Genomic DNA, 20,318 nt, shown 5'->3' on the forward strand with positions numbered 1-20,318 from the left:
TTTTGCTGGTGTTTTTTCGGTCAAGAACCTTTTTTGTGCATTGCACTTATCACTGGAGGAGGCAGGCAATACACAAATGAAGTAATAGATTTGATAATAATGCACTAGGCGTCCGTTATTAAATGCAGCATACCGACAAAGTAAGAAAATTAATTCTATAGTTTTACGAGTACATTTAAATTTAGCGCCAAAATATTGATTTCACCACAACTGCATGAACTGCGTTAACCCTAAAATAACCGCTATTAAATACCGTAAAATGTCTAATTCTCAACCGTCATAATAGTCCCCACCATTGACAATACAATTAAAGGAAAATGTAAACAAAGATTGCGTTTTGTGTTCATAGTTTTCCATTGTTGTTTCGTTGAATTGAGACGTACAAAGCATATTTTCGCTCAGCGATAAGTGTATGGAAAATGAATGAAAAGTGGAAAATTTGTTAGTGGGACAACAATGTGAATTTATGTCAGATTTCGTCTTCATTTTATCGTTTATTCTAAGACCCCCTTTCAGCCAAAACACTGTAAGTCATTCCTGCTGCAGACAGCAATATTATAAATAACTCTGTCGTTCATTTTAGATCCTAATGCCATGACTGGATGTTCAGTCTTACCCGTAGCAATTTACTCTCGAACCCTGGCAGAAAAGAGAGTTTACATGCTCCCTATCTACAGTCAAGACAACAAAACTAAACTGGATGAATTGCAAATAATTCAAATTAAGTGCATTTAAGCGACCTTCCGACTGTCTAAAGACACTCCGACAACATTCCTATACAGCTGTAATCTGGTTCCGATTCACCAACTGGCGACAATTGAAAGAATTGTTCACTTGCATAGGATGCTCAATTCACACTAAGCATGGATTCGACATTAGGCTCAATAGAGACGTTTCTACGCGTTCCTCTAGACGACGTAGTCAATTGCATAATGCGAATGACCGATGGTTTAAAGAATACAAGATTTAGTTCTCAAACACGGCAACTTAGGAACCTGGACGCATTCAAAGCTGAAGTGAAACTTAAAGTCATGAACAAGAGTGAGAACTTTTGTGCCTTTTCTCTTTTACTTTTATTAACTGAGATAACGTTTGTGATGTTTTCTTTATTCTCCTTTTACGCTACCTTTTTGTAAGCTTTGAAGAATTTTATGATTAACTTTGACTTACTTATTTGATAAGAATGATGATTAACTGTGATAGATTTGCTAAAAGTATCTGCCAATTTTGTATTCCACCCGACGATGTTACGGGATGATAATAAATTATAAAAAAAAGACTGAACCAAAGAATCTGTCATAATCTTGCATTATGCCAACAACCTTAATTGGAGTGACGGTACGCTATTTTATGTTTGGGATTACATTCGTTCCGGGAAGTTTTCTCGCCAGGTCTTTGATTTTTCTCTTTATCAAAATTCTAAATTTATTAGAGTCTTGCGAAATACTGGTCTAAGACCTTTAAAGCAGAAAGAGGATACAATTTTTAGTCTCAGTATTACTTGAACATGTGAAAAGTAGGTAGAGATTAGTTCCGAAGGTAACATCGGAAAGATGATTTGTCGTTGGAAAGAAATAAGTTCTCAGGTACGATCTCGTAACACCAAAAGATACGACCACGGCAGAGTAAAATAAACCAGGCAGTAGCGGTTCATTTTCGAAACGTCAAATAAGTGACCTAATACATTGGATGAAAATGAACTCAAATGAACACTGACATAAATTGAAAAATTTAATTCGAAAAAAATATAGGCCGCTCCTGCCTGGTTAACTTTACTGTGGCGTAATACGACCTATTCGTTGATTTTGACAAATATCTAGTCACTGTTTAATAAGACATCACTTATGTGGGATCACTATACAGTAAATCATTTTATTTATGTTTTGCTTTCACGACAGAACATTTGGTGATCGTACCATTTGGGACACGAGCCCAGAAGTGTGTGATGATCGAGACAAAGCCGAGAGCCTACGCGCATATCAGTCCATCATAAGGATACTGTTGGAAGCATACTCTTTTTTATTCTTGAGCGCTGTGTGGGCTCTAACCGGAATATTGCTAGGCGTGGTGTATGGATGCTGACCGTCGCACAAGACAGAAAATCCAATTTTTGATTGAAACCCACACAAGTCCGTGTTGACCTTATGAGAAACCGATGTACATCACACAGTATCACGATCTCACTCGTATATTCTGTTTGCAATCTTTCAAACATTATTGCGCATAGATGCGACATCCTTTAAGGATCCAGAAAATTAGTTTAAGAAAAATACTAATCTTATAGACTTGTTGCGAACTTTTTTTTAAGCTTTCTGCAGACAACCTACGAATAATTTTAAAGTCAAACGGGGTCACTGTGCAGAAAGGGTCATTTTCGGATTAAGCAACTAAGTGCGATTTGTCTCTTTATAGTGTTTCAGCTGCTTGTACTCAGTGCGAATTTAGCCGCTTAAAATTGAATTGTTTTTGTGTCGAACGCACTCATTTGTTGTGAAAATGCTATGGCCATTCCATTCATTGATTGTTCGTCCTCAATGCGAATAGCCGTTACATAATTTTAAAGTGCATTTTTCTATGCAAAAGGATGTTTAGACAGAGTTTGTCGCTCAGTTTTATCGTCGCTGGTGTTAATTTGAACAAAACTACGGAATTCTGTACTATTTGAAGTTCACAATAAAATGAGATTTTATCGTCATATCATCGGTATGAAAAGAAATGAATCAAAATCATACAGAAATATGGATATCTGAAACATCAACTACTTATAAACGGTAAATCTCATTTCAGAAGTGAGAGAAAAAGAACCTCCAAACCATTATCATGTAATGCTTCAAAAGTAGAAAAATAAATTTCCATTTTCCATATAAATAAGCAAAATAAAATCCTCTCCCCACAGAAAGAAAGACAGAATTTACTTAAAACACCAAAGGGATTAAACAAGATGCACCCTTTTCCTCTCCCGTACAGCGTCCTATCGTGATACAAATGATTTTTTAGTGTGACACACCAACCGTATACAAGAAAGAGGAAAAAAAATCTTTTCTCACATATACATTTATTATTTAAGGATTGGATGGAACTGGTGGTATACGTCAAGTCCTATAGAAATAAATGGAATGGGTAAAAAAGACAATAAATATAAGACGAAGATCTAGCAAATATTTATTGTCGCGGAAAATTTTGTGTTTTCTATGCACTGAGCGAAAAAGATGCACGTTCAGATTAAGGAGTGTTGACGAAAAAAATTCGTTAAAATGGATGACACTTGCAAACATCCGTGTGGAAATGTCGGATAATCTTTAACTTCTCCATTGTTCATTCGAATTTAGTAACAAAAATTACAGGATCTACTACTTCTAAAAATAACCCAAATATAATACGTTGTTATATATGTTGATAGTTTGAGTAGAACCTTATTCTAAAAAATCTCCTATAAAACGCTAACTTTACTAGTATATATTTGGCTTGGGAGATTCAAAGAAAATCCAATAGGACTGCTATACTTACTAGGGTGTGTCGATTTCAAAAATGCCCCGTTTTTGATCCTTTCAACAGCGAAACCAATAAATTTTTAGATTTACCTATCGAAAGTGTACGCTTGCTAGATTCGCTATTGAAAACCATACAAAATGAGCTATCACAACAATAGCTTGAATAAAATTTACCCAGAAGAGATGATTTTTTCACATACAAAATTCTTGAAAATTCCACCTCGGTGAAACTTGGTGCTATACCAAAATGACGGTAAAACATTTTTTTAACTTTTTTTAATTTTTGTATGTTCTAGTAGACCCTCTAGATGCCGTACAGAGTGAAAACTGTGCAAAAGCATCTGTAGATTTTTTTTGGTTCGGACCCATAATCCAAGTATCTCGTGTACCTCGAAAATTTTTGAAAAAGTGACGGTGGAAGCTTATATTGACTTATAAAAAAAAACTTTTGCTGATTATTATTGCTAGTGCGACAAGGGGGTAATCACTAGTAAATCAGTAAATCAAGTAAATCACGGTAAATCACAAAAAATTTTGAAAAATTTTTGAAAAATTTTTAATTGTCACTGGATTACATTTCGAAGTATCGTGGCCGTAAACATATAGGATAAATTTCATGAACTAATACAAATTGAAGTAAATAGATTCAAATTTAGTAGAAACTTCATTTTTGATTTACTTGATTTACTGTGATTTACTGTGATTTACCGTGATTTACCGTGATTTACTGAGCTAGTAAATCAGTGATTACCCCTCGTAGTGCGAGGGTAAATCGCGGTAGGGCGGAACCAGGAATGACTAAAAAAAAATTGAAATCGACACACCCTATTACTTACAATGGCTGTCATCTGTTATCAACAACGTCAGCAATAATAAACGACATGCTATGACTAATGAGTTCCTATATAGCAAAAAGCATATTCAAAACAAATAAAATAAAAGATTTCTGAAATCAATCTATGAAAATCTTCGATCAAATGAAGTAATGGATCAGACATAGTAAAACCATTATTTCTGTTGTTCAATTAGTCATTATGTTTCATAGTGTTTGATACAAAATCTTGTACTTCGTTTGTTTTAATAGTAGATTACAGCAGAGCCTATGTAAATGAGTAATACATGTGTGCGATGTTTGCGGCGTGTGAGCCGAAGGCGAACCGCCTAATTTCGCACACATGTATTACTCATTCACATAGGCTCTTCTGTACTGTTCTTTAATGTGTAGGATTCCTGTGCGTTGTATTTACATTGTCTAAGATGAAAACTACGAAACAATTTTGCATAAAAGCAGCATTTCGGAACCTTTCCACTTCTAAACATTTTGCACTAAAATTTCATTTTCATTTAGTAGGCATCGGTCGTGCCTGCCATTTCGGCGATACTTATTTGACTTCTTTATTGTTGTCATTCTCAGTTTCAGTTAAATTTTTTTGATTTCGTTGTTTCAAATTGTAAATTCAGTGGTGATTTTAGTGTTTTCTTAATTGTATCGATGGCACGTGTACCAAAAAATAGTTTTACCTGTGCAAATTCCAATTTATATCGTGGTTTGTGAGAAGTGAAAACATAAACAAAATCATCGAAAAATTTCCGACCAGTGCATGTAAATGATCGCGCATAGCTTGTAAATCATCGAAAAGTCTAACATGTAAGTTTCATTTACATTCTCATCGCAGACAATGTAAATACAACGTACAGGATGCCTACACATTAAAATTCATTTTACAGTATAAAACCATATTAACACTAGGTCTTCCGTTGAGCTGATAACAAATGATCAGTAATGTATAGAAGTTTATGATAAGGTTTTTATCAGTTACTACGGGAAAAACCGGTGAAGACAAAATAAAGACGCTCAACTATCGGTCCCTGATCAACCACCATTATTTCTTTGTACCTTTTTCCATCGAAACGTTTGGATCTTGGGGTGACGAAGCCATTCAGTTTTTCGATGCTTTGAGTTAAAAAAATCACAATAAAAACGCATGAACCGCGGTCAAGATCATTCCTCCAACAACGTCTGAGCAAGGCCATTTAGGGAGGAAATGTGACGGCGGTCATAGAGACCAATCAGTTGATAAGTTGGATGAAATATTTGACATTTTGCAATACCCCCTCTAGCAAACAAACTACATTTATTAAGGTGGTAAAGACGTTTGTGAAACTCTGCTACTTGTTTACGATTCGTGAGTCTGTTCACTTTAAGCCTTATAAAAAAGCAGAGTTTGTTTGCTAGAGAGAGTATTGAATTTTGTGATATTTCGATTTAAATTTGTGTGAATGACTTCTTTGTGAATTCTTGTCAAATGCTGAAGAAATAAAACATTTATATTGCGTGTAGGGCATATCAATCGCACAGATAATTGTTGAGTCTGTTCCATCGTTAGTATTTTCAAGATATTGAAACATTGTACACAAACTTTGAACACAGCATCGCATAAGCCCGCCTCGACAACGATTCACTAGAAGTAGAAATACGATCTTCCTATGCAAAACTGAATCCGAGAATCGTTCCAATCCGAAATAACGGTAGCAAATTTTTCAAAGTGTAAAAAATGGATCGGTCTTGTGTGATTATTCGAATGTTTTTTGTGTCCTTACTTCAGCTGTATATATACATAATATTCCAAGAAAGATGTTTTAATATAGATATGTAGGTTGAGGGTGTATGGCCAAACTTCGTTATCCTTCATCCTTTAATTACATCATGCGCAATGGTTGTGCATTATTGCTCTGTGTGTTTTTTTTTTGTGTGTGGTGTGGGTATACTCTGTTATCACATACATTTTTCAAAAAAAAAATTCTTTTTCTTAAACTTGTTTTGTTCTCCTATTTTCTTAAATCGATAGGGCGGGTGGTACGTCCGCACATTTAAATGTATTGAATTATAAGTTATTGAAACACTAACAATGCCACTGCGTTTAGAGAGATATGGAAATCGATTTTGATAAATTAAATGGTGAAATGGAACGTCTTTCTGTTTTTCAGTTAAATGAGTTTTCACCTCTCAATGTCTCGTCACTTTTGTGTAGCGGTGTGTATATATAGGTATTATGTGAGATGGAGCGGTGATATGAATTCGAAAGATGAAGATATCGAAAAATTCTACCAAAGTCAATTAATATCGCGATTCTTTGAATCATAAGCAAAAGCTTTGACATAGTCTTTTATATTGAATTACAGTTACTAAACAAGGGAAACGGATTGAAGCGAGACAATATTTTATGAATATTGGTGCACATTGTACATCTCTCCATTATATAGGTACTCGTTTATACGTTATACGTTTCAAACATGTACATAAATTTTATAAAACTTTGAGAATGGTTAAAAAGGCAAGGAAATTATAATACATACACACACATTTGAGTTATATGTTTTCCTCTTAAAATCCTTTTTCCTTTCTTACAAATACACTCCACTTTTCCCGAACGGGAGTCTCATCCCGGCAAAGTATAAAACACAGTGTTGTATATTGATCGGGTCCTCGTTTTATTTCATTTTAATTTTCTATTTTAAATGAGTTGACTTTGGGTTATATACGTTTTCGTCCCCGATCTCAAGTGTATGTATTGAATGTTTCTTGAAGCAAATTAATTTTCGGATAGACTAACACAAAGCATTGTGTATAATATGGAAACGTAGATGTTAATGAATTATTTTTTTTACATTTACCCTGGAAAGAGGAAAAGAAGCGAATATGCATTTGCGGAGTTAAAGAGTTGATTACTTTTTCTCTACTATTTATTCAATTGAAGGGTTCGATAGTGTATAAAATGAGCACAGCGTTGTTACGAAGACGATGCGATGATGATGATAAGGTTTTACATAAATTATCGTTGGAAAGATGAAACCAATTTGAAAATAATTTTAATATTTTCAGAGCTCTGTAATTGCTTGCTCGTGGCAGCCGCGGATCTATTCGAACGGAAAAGTATTAAAATCTAGATTTACTCGGTCATGCAAATCATTATACTGTGTTACTGTCCACTGTCTAACGTAGGGAAAGTGAAACGTGTAGAAAAGCGACAAACTGATATGAAATTTCCAAACGATCAGTTTTTAGAAGAATAAATGTCATTGGGCTCGGAATCACGTCAGGTTGACCCAAAAGTGAAGTCAGGTTGCATGACCTGAACCTGATTTTGAACCGGACATAAGTACACTCGAAACGAGCCAGTAAATTCAGTTGGACCAGGTCAATTGTTATAGCTAATTTAGATCGAATTTTCGAATCATCGTCGCTCCGCAAAAATTTCATGAGTGGATCGAGCTTATCTGCAACTTCTGTATTTCCCTGTTGCCACGTTTTCAGCACTTCCTGTAGAAATAATAACTCTACCAGTATATAAAGCCTCGTGTGACACCAAGTGACTCTAAACTACGCAACTGTTTCTCATCTTGTGGTAGAGAGCAGTCACCAAATTTCTTTGATTGTTTAAGACCGACTGTAGCAATTCGCAAACAAAAAATTTGATTATTAAAATCTCATTTCCTAATCGTTATTCAAGACACGGAACGGGTCGATTTTGAAGAGACCTGAAGCTGAAACAGGTAACTTGCCAGGTCAGGTCAGGTTATTATTTTTCAGATCGAATAAATTTAATTCAGGTCCGGTTAAAATTAAACAAATCAGTTTCAGGTCAATTCTGGTTCAGATAACCTGGCTTCAAGTTGCAAAGCAACCTGACCTGATTCCGAGACTTATTCCAAAACGACAACCAATTTTTCGGATCTACTTTGAATGTTACGTTCCAAATTATGCAATTTCTGCAAATGTTTAGAGGGATTCTTTTGAAAAACAGCCTACCGAAATCGGACGCATTTTCTAGTGGACTTTTTTATATGTGCCACCACTTTCAAAAAAATTCTTCGAAGCTTTTGTGACTGGTGAAAGGTGATCAAAAACCGAAAACTTGCACTTTTCTTACCAAAATTTCTCCGGGTACACGAGCCGTACAGGGTCGTGTGGGGTGTCATTAGAAAGGTAATCACATGTACTATTGAGCCGAACAGAGAATCATTGGTTTTAAAATTAATCCACACTGAAATATGTGCAGCTGAAGTTTTCAACCGAAAACTTGCACTTTTCTTACCAATATTTCTCTAGTTACACGAGCCGTACATGGTGGTGTGGGGTATCATTTGAAAGGTAATTTTATGTGCTTTTGGGCCAAATAGGGTCTTATGTGGTTTGGATGCATCTACGATGAAATAGAAGTAAAAATGTTTAGGTGTACATATTTCATCATAGATGCATCCAAACTTCATAAGACCCTATTTGGCCGAAAAGCACATTAAATTACCTTTCAAATGATACCACACACGACTGTGTACATTTTGTGTACCTCGAGAAATTTCAGTAAGAACAGTGTAAGTCTTCGGTTGAAAACTTTAACTGCACATATTTCAGTGTGGATGAATTTTAAACCCAATAAGTCCCAATAGTACATGTGATTACCTTTCTAATGACACCCTACACGACCCTGTACGGCTCGTGTACCCGGAGAAATATTGGTAAGAAAAGTGCAAGTTTTCGGTTTTTGATCACCTTTCACCAGTCACAAAAGCTTCGAAGAATTTTTTTGAAAGTGATTTTGGGTTCTAGGGTCGAAGTCCTTTCTAGGCACATATAAAAAAGTCCACTAGAAAATGCGTCCGATTTCGGTAGGCTGTTTTTCAAAAGAATGTGTCTTACAGAAAAAACTTATAAAATCCGGTCAGGTATGGTCTTCAATTCGTTTTATATTAATACCGTTTTTAAAGGGTTTTAAAGATAAACAAAACACACACTCTATTATGCATTCACTCTTCACATAAATTATGCATTTCCCCCGTCGTGCATACACAGTTGCTAAATACTATAATTCGTTGAAAACAAAGACTTACAAAAGTAAAGCACAGTTTTCCTAACAAAACATTATTTTTTTTTCTTCTTCTTTTTATTTTATTTTATTCAAAACTCCATGCCACATATCAAACGAACGACATTCAGCTTATAAAACCGAAATGGAAAAGAGATACATCATGGAAAATTCTGTATCATACCTTTTTTGTGCGGTAAGAAAGGATGAATAAAACCTGTCGTCTCTTGATTATTCATTAATGTGTGCATGAATTGCTGACACAGCAGTAAAAACAAATGAATAATTATTTCTTATTCAGTGCAGATTATCTTTTATTCTTGGAGTAGATAGATATACGTTTCCTTGCAACATTTCGTACATCTTTTCATATCCAAATGACACGCTACATACACACATACACATCGCCGTTTTGCATGCAGTAAAATAAATTTCAAGTTCTACTTTTGAAGTTAAAATTGTGGAAAAGTTTAGTAAATATGTGAGTATAATGTGGAATTCAATTTTGGGTGAGAATGGTTCTTTAGGGACAAGTACGTACGATCTCTTTAAAACATTGTATAAGATTCGTGCGTTGACTTGTTTCTTTATTGGTAATGGTAGAAAATACCAATAGAAGAATGGGCAGATATCAATAGCAATTTCTCAGTATTTTAATTTTAATTGCAGCATGAATGAGATAAGTTGAATGGCTCTGGAAAATATATGGCATCCTCAGATTTTCCCTAAATAAAATTCTACGAGAAAAATTTAATAATTTTTCTCTTGATATTACTAACATTGGATCTGTTTTAACGACATATATTTGATAAGGTAAATGAATAGTAGACGATAGAAAATGATTGCCGTAGTACCGTTCCAGATGTTGTTCCAGCAGTTGGGCCCTCAGAAAGAAGAAAAAATCTACATTTTGGCATTAACTTTTTTTCCAAGACTTCTGTAGACTTGCAGCACAAAAGTACTTGGTTCATTTATGTGTGGAACGATAGTGCACGGAAAATTCGGCAAATTCGACATTTGTTGTGTGCTGCATATATTTGCTGCAGACTGAATAATGTTCCCGTGTGTTGTATTACAATAAACATGTAATATGAATATTTTCAAAATATAGTTCCGGCAACAATATTATTCAGCTCGTAGGAATATTGTGAGGTTCCCAGGTATATATTTGCTGTGTGCTGAATTATATCTTCAAATTAGTTGTGGGATGTATTACTTAACTTTACCTGCATGCCGAATATTGACTAAATGGTACTATCGAACTATACCTGCATGCTGAATATTGACTAAATGAATAAAGTCGTCTGTATTTAGAATGGACTATGCAACAATAATTGTTTTAATGAAATAAAAGGAAGATCTCAAGAACATACGCATAAAGATGATTATCAAATCTAATTTTATTCCTTCATTTAAAGTTATTTCTATTTTGTACCGAATTAATATGCAATGATAATGTTACATTTATGTATTTCAATAGAAATTTTGACGAACGAACTTTTAAATCCATTTTCGGTGTTAAAGGCTTTTGAAATGTTTACAGAAATAGTTGGTGGTATTCAGCAATAAATTATGGAATTTGTTTATGTACTGTCCGTTTGACAAGAGGATCGCCACGGTTCAGCAGGGGGTTTTGAACATTTGTTTTTTACACGTTGGCACACGTGCTCTTGTCAGATTCAAGATTCTTTTTACGAAGGTTACGCTGATTATACTTTGTGAAAAAGGACAATACCTTGCAAATATGTCACATCTTGGACAGAATTTGACACTGCAACACGAAAAAACTAAATGTTCGAAACCCCCTGAAACCCCGTGCTTCCACCGACGTAATATACACAAACTAGGTGAGCCAATCTTAATTTATTAATTCGCGTAATAGATGCTCACTATTAATGTGAACAGTTTTTTTGTAGAACTATTGAAAAAACCTCTAATTCAGAACCAGGCTCAGAATTAAAATAATAATATCCGATGACATTGCTTAGTGGGGAGAAGTACTACATTTCATAGAAAATAAATTCAATTAAATGTTGTTGCATAACCCATTCTAAATAAGGACGACTTTATTCATTTAGTCAATATTCAGCATGCAGGTATAAATATGCCTGTGTGCTGCATAAAGCAAAGTAACAACGGTTCGAAATAAGACTGCCACTATATGCAAGCAGTATAGCAGCAGTGGTAAAGTCGTTGGCAGTCAGAAACTGAGGTTAAGCATCGATGGTCGCGGTCCGTACTTGGGTGGGTGACCGGAAAAAACGTAAGCAAAAAAAAATTCTGTTAGCAATTTAATATGATGAATTTAAATATAAATCTACGGCTAATAACAAATAATAATAATAAAATTGAAAATAAAAAAAAAATAATTTTTTGAAAAAGTTTTTTTGTTTTTTTTTGCTAACGCAAATAAAATTGATAAAGTTAATTAAATCAATTTCTTCTATTAAACGATAAATTAGGTTGTTTATTGAATTGAAAAAAATGGCGTCATTTTATATTATAAAACAGGCATACGGCTAAGACCTGCACGCTGAAAAATAATATCCAGCACACAACAACAATATTCATTAGGCGGGCATTGTATGATCCTCAGATCAATATGCAGCACACAACTAATGTTCTATAATCGTGAAGCTGTTCCCGATTTCTTCGTCTGGGGTGCATATATGAGTTTTCCGTGTGGATGAGGCCAACTCCAACACCCCATACTTAGTTCCGTGGAACATCGAAGCTGCAGAGAAGGCGGACTCTCCGAACATTCACTATATTTTTAGTCATAACTCTCGTGGATCTACTAGCACCAATCGGTGCGTATACTCTACCTGTAGGTCTTTCCAAGGCCGACATTCGTACAACATTACAACAATTTAAAATAAATTTTTCTTGAGTTATTGTCGAAAATCTGTTTTCGGTACCCTCTGACATGTCTTCACTTTTGAACGCTTTTCACAGAAAGGAAACTTTTTTTTAGAAAAAGTGAAAGATACGTGTTTCCTAGAATTGAAAGACGAATCCAACGAGCTATCACTCGTTAAAATCGGAGACCGCTTGTTTTCCAATCACCTGAAGATTTGGCGGTATCACTCTTAACATCATGTAGCAAAATAGTAAAATATTGCCTTTGTTAAATCGTGTCGTTTTTACTTTTACAGCTTGACCTTGAAATAGCGCAAAATTTGAAATTACATGGTACACTGTCGTCACTTACTAATTCATTTTTTTCTATTATTTATTTTTTATTTATCGTATGGCTCCATACATCAATCCTTGAGTCAAACTACAAAATCGTTAGTCAAAATTTAAAATCAAAACTAGTTAAATTCAGATCATTAAATCCAGGCCTGCAAGCCACTCAGCAGCCCCTTCGTCTAGTCGGTGTAACCCTTCCATACCGCCAACAAATTTTCGATTTGGACAATCATTCACTATGTGATTCATTGATTGATTTGGCTCGCCACAGTCACAACCAGCAGAATGGGCCAGGTTCCATTGGAATAAACACTTCGCGCAATTCCCGTGTCCGGTTCGTATTCGGTTCAATCGTGTCCATGCCTTCCTCGGCAAATCGAATCCAGCTAGCCTTATAGTCGGATCGGGTACCAATTCCATATTCTGAACATTGATCTGATGCCAAATATTTTTCCATTCTCTATGCGCTTGGTAAGGCATTGTGATGTCACTTAACGTCTTCCAAAGGGGATGCCGAGAGGTCAGTCTTGGTGCTGGTATATTGTTCAGGTCGTCGTGGATAGGAAGCTCATCCATTGATCCGATTTTTTCCCATTCTCGGGCAAAAGCTTTGTACCTTCGAATCGCTGGCGGTTCGATGTTAGCCAGTACGTGTAGCCATTCGATTGGTGTAGATGCAACTGCGCCTGTTATCACTCGTAGAGCCTCGTTCAATGCGACATCGATGATGTTTGTGTGGGCGCTCTTTATCCAAATAGCAGATCCGTATTCAGCCACAGAGTAAACAAGTGCCAGTGCTGATGTACGCAAAACAGTGGCATTGGCACCCCAAGACGTCCCAGCAAGTTTCTTTAGGCGGTTGATTCTGGGCTGCATTTTCAACGCCGTTCGTGAATTATTTTCTTTGTACGTCAGCGATCTATCTAACGTTACTCCCAGGTACTTCGGGAAGAAGTCGTGTTCTAATACTACACCGTTGAAAATTACTCGAAGTTTTCTTTTCGCTCGAACGTTGCATAGATGGAAAGCCGAAACAATTGTTTTGCTGGTATTTGGTCGTAACCTCCACTTTTCGAATTAACGACGCATAATGTCCAGATCGCGAGAGAGTGCGAAATTCAACTCTATGAACGTTTTTGCTTGTACTGCTAGAGCAAAATCGTCTGCAAAAATGAATTTTCTGCTTTGAAGTTCTGGTACGTCTCCCACATATAGCAGGAATAGCAAGCACGAGAGAACAGCTCCTTGCGGTAGTCCATCGTTTAGAGTCCTTTGCCGGCTAACATCACTGTCCAAATACACATAAAAATGTCGGTTGCTTAGCATGTTATTCAGCAGGGTGTACATAGATTTGCAGGGGATGATGGAAATGAACTTATATAACATACCGTGCCGCCACACGGTATCGTAAGCTGAAGATAAATCGATCAATGCCAATCCCGTTTTCAAATTTCGCTCGAATCCTGCCTCAATGAATGTTGTGAGTGCAAGCACTTGTTCGGTTGTGCTTCGTTTTGGTTTGAAGCCTGCCTGTTCCTTTTGAGTGTGTTCGAAAATTGTTGGACTTAATCGATTGTAGATGACTCTTTCCAACAGTTTGTACGTGACGGATAGTAACGAGATTGGACGGTAATTTTCAGGCAAGTCAGACGTTTTACCTGGTTTCAAAATAGCATTTTTGACTTCTTGAATGCTGGTGGGACATTTTTCGATCGTAGGATATCGTTGAAAAAACGTGTAAGCCATTCGGTGGCTTTCGGGCCGCAATTCAGTATGAATTCCGGATGCATGTAATCGAGTCCGGCTGCCTTTCCTGCCTTAACGAGTGAGATGGCGTCGACGATTTCGTCAACGGTGAATGGAATCGAAAATTCGGCGTTGTGCGCCAGTTTTTTCCTTTTGGCTTTCAGCTTTCTTCGTACCTTCGTCATCAGCTTCTTATCCATATTTACTTTGGTAAGCTGGACCAATCTTGTTGCCACTTTGTTCGCTGTTGTAGTAGATTTTCCACACTGCTTCGCATTCGCTGCGCCAAGCCGTCGTATAACTGCCCAGGCCTTTCGACTGGAGTGCGTAAAGTTCTTCTATTGAGGACAATCCTTTGAAAACGTACCCACCGAAATCGGACAATTTCCAGAGAATGTTTCTTTACCTGAAAGGTGTTGGTCACCAAAAAACTTTTTACAAAAATGCATCGATGCTGTGGAGGTGAAACCCGAAAGTATGCAACTTTTTATGGAGCTCTCTCCACAACCACCATAGCCGTATGGGGTGACATTAGAATGGCAATTGCATGTACATCGGAGCAGATAATGTCTTATTGTGATTAAAATTCATACACATTGAGAACTTCGGTGAACTTGTAACTTTTCATATACATTTGAAACACAATAAAAGTGCAAAAAAACCTATTTTCCGGGATTGCTCCTGGTCTCAGCGTTCCAGCGACACCAAACATGTATGGATAGTGTCACCATGAGTGACTTTCCAAGTGTAAATTCGAGTTTATCTACTCGAAGAACTTCGTACTCAACTTCAACTGTCCATATAGCAATGTGGCTGCATTTTAACCCCAAATAAGACACTATTTGCAACGAAAGTACGACTATGTAGATTGCATAGTTCGTGTATGTGGAAAAAGGTAATAAGAAAATTGCATTTGCCTCACCAACATCGAGGATTTTTAACCTGTTACAGACGGCTGTCGTCTGTTATCGATAATGACAGCAATAATAAACGACAAGCTCTGACTGATGAGGCCTTATATAGCAAAAATCATGTTCAAAATAAATGAAGTAAAAGATTTCTGAAATCAATCTCTGAAAATCTTCGATCAAATGAAGTAATAGTTTGAATAGTAAAACTTTTAATATGTTTGCCATCAGCGACAGATTAAAGTCCTCTGGAAAATGTGTCCGGTGTCGGTAGGTATACGTTTTCAAGGAAAATTACTCATTACTATATGCGACTGAATTTGTGATAATTTATTTCAATGCTCCATGAATTGAACCAATACAATACGGGTTAAAAATACACATTTTCTGTTTCACAGAGGTTTGCCCCAGGTCCTGTGGTATTATCTTCTAATCTTTGCATTCGATTTTTACAGTTTTTTACAGTCGATTTAACCTTATTGCAACGCACATTTGGGCTCATGCATTTAAGGCGAATAACTTTACATCAGTAGGGAAATAGCTGCTTAGCCATCAATATCGTTAGTAGTTAATGTAGAGTGTGGAGTACTAATCCAAAAATATGTTGGTGACGCCAAAATCGTCAAGCCCGATTTTTCATACAATTTTGCTGTAGAAATAAGAACATCACACTGACTGACTGTCTGTACGTACATTGTCGAGATAATGACAATTTTAGTGATTTGATTTTTTTTACTTGGTTTCTTTGGCTTCACGACTTGAAGAAAATGATGAGGAAATTTTAGGTATTTACCGAACAATAATTGTTTCCTAATGCGAATTGATGAATAAAATGCTAACTGAACAGGTCATCTCCAATCCATTATTCAACCGACATTATTGCAACATTAAGCCAATAAATTTAATTTTCACACCTACTTTTCTCGCAGATAAAATTCGAAAATTAATAAATTCTCATGATTTCATTCAATTTACCTACACTGTTAACATAAACGTTAAAAAGACGAGAATCGAAATGATGCAATTTTTCTCCATTGAAATAATTCGTTCGTATTTAAGAATGATTTCCAATCAGTTTTCGTGAACTCATCAACATTAATTTCAAATTCGAATTTATATTCCATGCAACATTGTTTCATTACTTGTTATACATGATTAGACCTACATAATAAGCTGTGTCTGTCGATTGTATACCATGTATCCACATATTCTGAACCAACATCAATATATTGTTACAATGACACATCTCATACACAAAATTGGTTTTATCAAATTTGTAAATCAAAAATCGTTCAGATATTAGACTCTGTGTGGGCAAAATATCACTTTATTAGAGTATCACGAAATATTGTCGGTATATCAAAAGCATTCTGCACAGCATAACGTGTGTACGCATGTAAAGCTTACCAAAATGGTAAATCAGTCTCTTACGGAAGATTGACTCGTACATACAACAAATCTATATATCGGTGAATATCACATTTTTATGTCAGACATATAACTGGTAATGCTATGGAAAAGATAACTATAAATTGACAGACCCGTACGTGGTACCGGTCTCGTGTAATTTTATCACGGTATTGTTACATGCGAAATATACGACCGAAACTGAGGCAGATATTGAAAGTCCATGAAATGTGAAATCCATTCGTTTTGAAATGTTTGTCTTACTAGTTCGGTGGGTACCGACTTTTGTTAACTTTTATTACCTTTCTACTCATCAAATGTATGAGGGAAAACCAAGCGCCTATTCGCCGTTCGATGAAGGCTTGGAAAAGGTCCGACTCATCTGGGACCAGATTCTGATTTGAAATGAAACTGAATTGAAAATTTTAATTGAAATTGGAAGTTGAGGTAAATCAGGTCAGAAAAATCACAGGTACACCTGAAATCTGATATGAGACTTACCAGGCTTTTTATTGATATTCCGGTCGACTTGTTGAATTTCAGGTTCAGATATACTCGAGCTGTCTTGAGTCTTAGAAGAGAAGAATACAAAAGAATGTCAACCCTGCTGTTTGAACGTCAGAGCGATCGACTCAGAGCCAGAAGTCAATTAGGCCAAAGTAAAATTTCGTATTCTCTTCAAGCCTGACAACTTTCCACTCAACTTGTTGTTGTTGCTGTCTTGTGTCTTAGTTTCTCATTAAATGATAAACCTCGAGTTGTGTTCTTCATTGCACACATAGTAGTAATGAAGAGTATAGCTGCACAGCACACAGTGCGTGTAGTTGTTATTGTGTACTATTTGGACCCAGCGTACATATGGAAGTGGCAGTGCCCGGTTTTTTAACGTTACGCTTTTGCAACGGACTAAATGCAACACTAGAACTCATCCACAGCCATAGCCCGTTGCAAAAGCGTAACGTTAAAAAACCGGGCGCTGCCACTTCCATATGGACTAAATTGAAGGCCCATCATAATTCGAGTGCTAATAGTCTTTGGGAACTTCGCTCTGTGTGTCCAAGAGAGACTATTCGAACTGTGTACGAACAGCATTGGCTTCTGTATCTCGCGGAAGTCTTAAACTTATCCGGGCTTCAACAAGCGTCCTGTTCATTCTTTTAGACATTCATTTTTGTTGAGGTGTCTGTGTCGTTTTCAGCAGCTAAAAACAGTGACCAACTAAGAAATGACCTCTGTTAATTGGTGGCGAAGATATATGTTTCATATCTAAGCTGGGTCATCGCAGCAACACTGAAGAATGCACGAAAATGTGTAATCAGGCTCGGTCTAAACAATGTAATTGTGAATTGTATCATAATTGCTTTACATATCTTATATATAGCCATGCTTCAGAAGGTAGGCAAATCCACCGAAAAGAACACTGGTACGTGCTTCAATCTAATCCACATTTTCGATGAATCATTGTGTCTCAAGTGTCACGTCGCAAATTTGATCCTTGAGCACACAGAACAAGAAAATAATTTAAACCCACGTGCTGAAAAAAAGGCAGCCCAGTACATACAACTCACTCGTTAATGCTTATAATGCATTATCGAAACATAAAGTTCTTCTAATATTTACACCATTCATCGGGCATATTCGCTCTGCATGTTATATTCGTTTCTGGTGTGCCAAGGAGAACCAACAACAATTATAATGGATACTCCACCACCGCCCGATCAATAATAATCATCGGGGCATTATAATATTAAATTTATTTTATTTTGATTTAAATAAACGAGATAGCGTCCCATATTGAAAATTTATTATTTTTGTTTAATTTATAATCAGCTCGTCGAATCATCTCACATGATATAATAACACAGCGTCCCGTGTTTTTATGACCGGTACATTCTCCACCTCCCGACGTAGAAACCAAATATTAATCTGTGCATTATTGGTGTGCATAAACATATTTTACCTGCAATTATTTATATAGTATGCCCATTTTGCACAATATAATCGAGGGAATTGAGAGTGAAGATATTTGTTAAAGGTTTTCTTGCGATAAATTTTATGCCAACGAACGTTATTGCGTTATTATAGGTGGGTTAAATGGTCTTGTTATTAGCGCGCGCGCTAAATATTAGTAATGCACTACAATTTTCAATCATTCGATAAGCGAACGTTCGTCGATTGTGTCAATATACAACGTGAAATTAAAATTTTATTTCGAGTTTAAGAAGAACAATCATTAATTGAATGCTGATAATTTCGGTTTTTCATGTGTGCGGTGTGATTAACCTTATTTTCGCCACTCGAAAGGGCATGATAAAATGGTGTTTTGTTGCCGTTATATGCGATAAGAATTCAGCCTTAATCATCTCTTAGGGAGAAAATAGTATTTAAAATATTTTGTTTTCCTTAGGGTCGAAACATGATCAATACAACGTTAAAGCCATTACATAACTCTGGATAGAAATGAAAAGTTTTCGGCTTCGGCTCGGCTCAACAAAATACATACGAGAACTCTAGTATTTGTCCTTTTGTCCAACGCACTTCAAGCATGAGTGTTAATGTACTAGGGTACTGAAACTTGACAGTGTGTCACACAACTGTAAAACGCTGTAAAAATATTTTCATAGAAAATAGAGTACTTTCTGTAGCTGAGCACTATGATCACTTTTGCTTGAAGTTGTTTTATCCATTGTTATATAAAGGACTTTGTGCACCGCACAACTGAAATACGACATATTTTTGCCATGGTTTTTTGTTATGAAATGTCAGATTTTCCCGAACGATATTTTATTTTTTAACGATTTATCGTGTGAGAACGGTTTTGAATGAATTTTTCCATGACTATTAGATTGAACAAATTTAATATGGTGAATGTAAAGTGTGTAACTTTTCAAGTAAATTGATGTGTTTTGTTGGATGGTTTTGTTATGGATTTTTTCAGGGTACGTCCTAATTTTCCTTAATCACTTCGCTCGTAAGGAAAACTTACGACTGGTGCTGAAAAAATCGTTTTGGTACTATTTTCTCACGTGAACTGTCACTTTTTTGTTTCGAAATTGACACTTTCCTTTCGGAGAGAAAAACGGCTGACACATTACACTTATCCCCTCAGTAAACAATTATCATACACTTGTATTGTATTACGTGTACGAATGTTATCATACAAGTATGATCAGAGCTTATTCACTGTACTTGTGCTTTCCTCTGGCTACGCCATTTATGACTTCTTACTGACAACCAACGAATAACGATTTATTCGCTTGTTGATTCAATATCACTGTCGTAGCATTAATTTTTTTACTGCTATGCCAACGATTTCGAACCCACAAACTTCCAATACAATAATTCAGTCTACTAATTCACTTTCTTACCTCATTTTATACCCGGCGGTGAGGACAACTGACGAAAATTTGTGAAGAATGATTTTGTGGGCGCTTATCATATCATCAACATAATCGTCGAAACATTTACTTTTTTGATCAAAACGTTTATTCACTTCCATTTTACCAGAAGGGTACTTTGGGGAAAATTATCACGGTCGCAATTTAATAAAACTTTGACACCGGCGGTTTTTTAATATAATGCATTTTCTGGGTGCATAAAATCATAAGATGTAAACTTCTGACCAGGGCCTAATATTTGAGAATAAATTCTCAAATTCTCAATATTCTCAAATATTCTCAAATATTCTCAATATTCTCAAATAATCTCAA

The 20,318-nt window shown here is 35.9% G+C and overlaps 1 long non-coding RNA gene across 1 annotated transcript; it reads right to left on the minus strand.

Annotated features, from left to right (window-relative positions):
- Nucleotides 1–5,638: 5,638 nt before the first annotated feature.
- LOC119066139 lies at nucleotides 5,639–20,171 on the minus strand. Its single transcript, XR_005085705.1, has 3 exons — nucleotides 20,161–20,171; nucleotides 18,170–18,175; nucleotides 5,639–5,723 (listed from the first exon to the last, which is right to left on the minus strand). It is a non-coding gene; the product is annotated as an uncharacterized LOC119066139 (long non-coding RNA).
- Between the last annotated feature and the right edge of the window lie 147 nt (nucleotides 20,172–20,318).

This window comes from Bradysia coprophila, chromosome IV (assembly GCF_014529535.1).
Source record: "Bradysia coprophila strain Holo2 chromosome IV, BU_Bcop_v1, whole genome shotgun sequence".
In the NCBI taxonomy this organism is placed as follows: domain Eukaryota; kingdom Metazoa; phylum Arthropoda; class Insecta; order Diptera; family Sciaridae; genus Bradysia; species Bradysia coprophila.